Source organism: Sus scrofa, chromosome 7, assembly GCF_054392235.1.
Source record: "Sus scrofa isolate SSC_HxYL_T2T_F1_AM1 chromosome 7, Sscrofa_HxYL_maternal_Yorkshire_Landrace_v2.0, whole genome shotgun sequence".
Taxonomy (NCBI): Eukaryota; Metazoa; Chordata; class Mammalia; order Artiodactyla; family Suidae; genus Sus; species Sus scrofa.
In genome coordinates this window covers 94,050,088-94,055,305 of record NC_139389.1, presented here as the reverse complement: position 1 = coordinate 94,055,305, position 5,218 = coordinate 94,050,088, and positions in this window count along the sequence as shown.

The following is a 5,218-nucleotide window of genomic DNA, read 5'->3' as shown; positions in this document are numbered from 1 at the left end:
GTTTCCAGCGTTCAAAGACGGATAACTTCCCAGGGCAACTTTTCCCTAGGACCCTCCCACCTCCCCTCTTAATGGTGGGACTTTTCATAATGTGCACAATACTATTAAAATTTCATATTAGCAGCGTGTATGGTGAACTTTGTAATGGGAAATTCAATAGCTGCTGTAAATATTAATGGAATATGAAATGAAGCCACAGCCTCGACCAGCCCTGACAGTAAAACCGAGTGAGCATGTGGCGGCCCCAGGGCGAGAGAGGCCTTTCCTCTTGTCGCTCTTGCTTTATTACATTAGCGCGGACCTCCCCGCGCCGGCGTGGGCTCTGAAGCCGAGGCGCCGGGTCACCCATGACAAATGTCCCCGTGTCTCACCAACAGGCCCCGCCTGGCCCTGCCACTCCATCTGCCCAACAGGCCCCTGGAGAGTGCTTGCGGGTGTCAGTTTCAGGTAAAGAGCTCTTGAAAGCGCAGAGTCGCCAAAAAGGTTACAAGGATTCCAGCGCCTCCTCCAGTCCCCGCAGCCCCGGTGCAGCTAACGCTGGAGGGGGTCCTCGCCCGGGGATGGAGGGAACCCCCAGCAATTTTGACGGCGGCCAGATCCGTACCCCCTAGCCTCCCTTCCATCCCTCCTTGCCCCCTTGTCGAGAGGACGGGCCCCGAATTTGGACCTGGGGCTGGATAGGGCGCCTGGGAGGAGACTTGGGGAGGCCAGTCTAGGCCTGGCCGCCCTGGTCCCGGCGCGTTCTGGGTCTCGATTTGTCCCCACGTGTGCTCCAGTGGCAAAGGCTGCCCGAGTGGTCCGGCGACGAGGTTGGGGGTGTGGGTGGTCGCGGAGGGCCCGGTTTGCAGTGATCTAAGGCCGCTCAGACCCCAGGCCCTGGGTCGCCAGTCGGCCCCTGTCTAGGTATGAGTCTTGGGAAAACCGGAGGGGAGGGAGCGCGTGGATGCGAGAGGAGCGGTGAGACCACGGCGGCTGCCGCCGCCGCCCAGGTTGGATGAATTCCGAGTTCCCGGCGCCGCCGAAGGAGGGTCTGCGGAGGCGCGACGCGCTGACAAACTTGGCCGTCAACACCTCGAGCTGCTCGGGCGAGTTATTTCAACAGGCTGGGAAAGATCGGTATTTTGAGAGGCAGGCGACGCCTTTCCTCACTTCCCAGTATTTATGTTGTACGGACGGCACTTAGGAGAGCTTAGTTTTAGATGGGACAGTAATCTTCACTTGTTAAGAGATAGCCTTCACGTTGGACCAGGGCTTTCCCACCCCGGAGGACTCCCAGGCCCAGCGCCCGGCCACTCCCGGCCTGGCCAGACACGGACGCGCTGCGACTCAAGTCCACGCGCGACTAGGGGACGAGCCGGGGCTAAACTGGTGCAAGGCAAGCGCTAGAGAAGCGCCCGAGAAAGGTTAAAATCAAAATCGACTCAAATGACAGCCCAGCCTGGCCCGGCCCCCTAGAGCGTCCTGGCACCACTCCCCAGTCAATTTTGCCTGTTTGCAAATGGGGAGAGGGGACTACTTGCTCAGAGCGAGGAGTTTTACTTAAGCCACAAATCACACAAGCCAAACCCCCTTGACTGCGAACTCGGGCCAAGTCTTCCTCTTTCGCTTTGACTGACCCCCGAGTGTCACCGATGTGAAATCATCCACTATTTCTCCTTTATCACCAACTCTATGGGGTCACTTTTCCATGCACTAGGGGAATCCCCATTTTTAAATGATTTCCTCTCCAGTTATTTTTTTCTTCCAATTAATCCAAAATAGTTCCTCATCTGCTCCAGATGCAGCAAACTGCAGAGCTGAAATGAGCTGAAATCAGAACAGAATTGAAATAGCGTGGTTTTGCTTTGCACCAGGGGTTTCACTGCAGGGATAGTTTCAACAAGGCATCTGCGTTTTCGAGATCCGGTGGAAAAGCTTCAGGTGGGGTTTTTATTCTCACCGACCCTCTGGCCATTTCTCCCGCTCCCAACCGCTGTTTCTTGTACCCCCCCGCCCCCCAAGTTGAATAGCTGCTCCTCCCTCGTTTCTTTGGCACCGTTAAATCTTCTTCCTTTCCCTTGGATGGTGCATCTTCTTCCCCCTCGCCCTTTAAAAGAGTTACACTTTCGAAGACTCAAAAAAAAAAAAAAAAAAAAAAAAAAAAAAGGCAAGAAATGGATATAGGTTTTGTAAGTGTTAAATAACTTTCTCAGCGTGTATTAAAGGAAGATTGTATTTTATCAACAGCTGATTGATGCAGCCGTGTGATCCTGTCGGTTTGTCTATAGTATCATATTTATTTAACCTGCTGGGGGACTGTGTTCAGGGGCAGCCTGTTCACGCTGACAAGAGCATGCACATTACACACTACCCCAGGTATTTTGATTGATTGTTCCCACCCCAAAGCCTTTGGTTCATAATTTAGCACAGCAGGTTTTGCATCACAGACTAGGTTTAAAAAAAAAAAAATCCTGTAAGAGATTTCAATGAACAACTACTGCCAAGAAACCTTTCTCCACCTGCAACCTCCAAATATTTTAAATACCTCCTGAGATGGTTCAGTTTGTATAATTACAGGGCACACAACCTTTATTCACCCTGGTTCCCCAAGTGTGATCAGATTATTCATTTTAATTTATGGCAGGACCAACATTTTCTTAACTGAGGGTAGCACAGGGGTGAGGTTGTGGTGGTGAAAATGTCAAATAGTGTGAGCTTTTCTTTCTTTCTCTTTTGCTCTCTTTCTTTCAATAACAGGTCTGGGACGTGGAAGCAGTAGAAAGGCAGATGAAGTGGCTCTTTTGCACAGTCTCCTGAGGTTGCCTTGGGAATTAGTTCACAACATCCTGTGGCAGTAGACTGGATTTTTTTTTTTTTTTACTATCTCTGTATGCCCCTCACCATACTCTCATGGGTGAGAAAGGTTTTTTTTTAATAAGTGCCAAACTGTCTGTCCAGTGTGTGGAATAAACGTCCACAATATTTGTGTCTTTTCAAATAGATAATCCCAATGATCTGGGCACATCCTAGTGGTTTTGAAATTTGTGATCTGAAATTAGCATTACCTCCTGAAGGATCAATGAATAAAAGGGAGACTTCCCCTTGACTTTTTATTTTTAAACTAATAATGGAGTACACATACATGGGTACTAACTATGCTTGAAAAATAATATATATTTTTGTTACAATAAAAACGGGACAGTTTTTTTCGTGTATCTTATTGGGTTACTATTATTCTGGTAAGCAGTGGTTGTGTATGTTTATATGTGTGTAAAAGCAGAGTTTCAGATGCATGCTATTTTCTGGTAATAGAGATGCTGTTTATTGTGCTTGCTAGTAATTTTACATTTAAATTGAAATTAAATTTTACACTTAATTTTACATTTGTCCTTCAGAAACTCTTGGGATGACTCCTGAAGACTGGAAAGGCAATCTTAGCACTATTCTGTATCTCTTTGTCCATCAGAAGTTTATTTTGTCATTCTAGATCAGATGGGAAGGTCATTACCAAGGTGGTTAATTGCATATGTATATAATGCTGCACCAGGTGGTGGGGATTCATGGCATTAAAAAAAAGATGTTAAGTGGAGAGTTGATCCCCAATAACTCAACACATTTAAAGTGTTTTTTTCCCCCTCAGCCCATAGGTTAATATTGGGGAAAATTATATATGATGATGATGGCAGAGATTCCAACATTTATAATTAAAATTTTCTTCTGCATCCATTTTTTCTTCATCCTTGAATATTATTATTCACAGAAGTGTACTTTTTGGCTTGATCGTGTACTGTTATAATGATAGTAAAGAAATTAACCAATGCCATCCACACCTCCCATTCCAGTTAGTATTTCCTTTAACCAAATGTGCCTTACATTCGGGGCAGGTTTGGGAGACCCCGATGGCAAACTTTCTTTGTTGATAATATCATATTCAGCAACTTTTCTTTATCCCTAGATATTTATCCTTAGATGGTGTTTGATAACAAAACCCAAAATATTTGCAAAACTCCAGGAGATGCATCTTTCTGTTGAGAAAGATATCTTTATCAAAAGTAAGTACAGACTCAATGTCTGGAGAGAAAGAGAAAGAGCAGCCTCATAAAGGAAACATTTACCTATAACTCAATGACAGCCAGGGGGTATTAAGGCAGCGCAAAAAAGGTGAAGAAAAGATACTTTGTGGAGAACAAAATCCATATAGTTTAATCGCTTGAGCTAAGGAGTTTGGATATACCACGAGAATCAATCAGCCACTTTTCCAAAATGTTTTAGTTTTGCATTGGTTTGCATTACAAATAAACATTTTAAAGCCATACACCACCAGGTTTCTTTAATAGGATGTACATTACCTCTAATAAGGAAGAAGATACTTTCATATGTTGTCTGTGTCCTGGGGAGACAAATAAATTGGGTCCCATTTCATTTCAAGGGGGCTTTTTTATTGTATTGACCACATGCTCACATATAGACACACATATAAACAAATTTCTTTGACGTTTAGTCACTTCCTAGCTGGGCAGCCTTGGACAAGTTACTTCATTCCTCTGTCCCTCAGTTTCCTCATCTAGTGAAATTATAATAGTATCTGCCTCAGGGGTTGCTACATGGAGTGTTAACACAGGCAAAACTCTTAAAGCAGTGCTTGCCATGTACTTATATCTAGATTTACATCTATTACTATAACCTGTAGTATGCATTAATGTCTTTCTAATACCATTATTGACAACAACACAGTTTTAGTTGTGGTCACCTGGAATGTTCTGACTCGATTCCAAAATTTAAACCTTAGATTTGAATTGGTTCTTTTAAGGCATTGTTTTCAAATCTACACTGTACCGAAGGGTAAAATTGTTCTCGAAGGGGCAAAGTAATTATTGTCTTTTTCCCTGTCTCCCTAAGCCCCTTGGACACACTAAGTAGCCTTCTATGCAAATGCCAAGCTAAAACACCACTCCAGGGAGTGATGGGTTCGCCACTGAAGTGTTTGCACATCAAATCATAGGCCATAAAAAAGCAAGCAGCTCTCTAGCCACTCAAGTGAGGTTGCCCGCATATGCCTTCCTCATTTTATCTTCTCTACTTATGATCTTCATCACATATGTTAACATCCTCCAGGTTTTAGGACACACTTTTCGTATGTACCAGGCACTGTCCTCTCTTAGACTGTTGAATCTTAACAGAAAGAGCGGTTTCTTGATAATAGGTTAGAATATTGATTAAAAGCTAGAATCTTGATGGG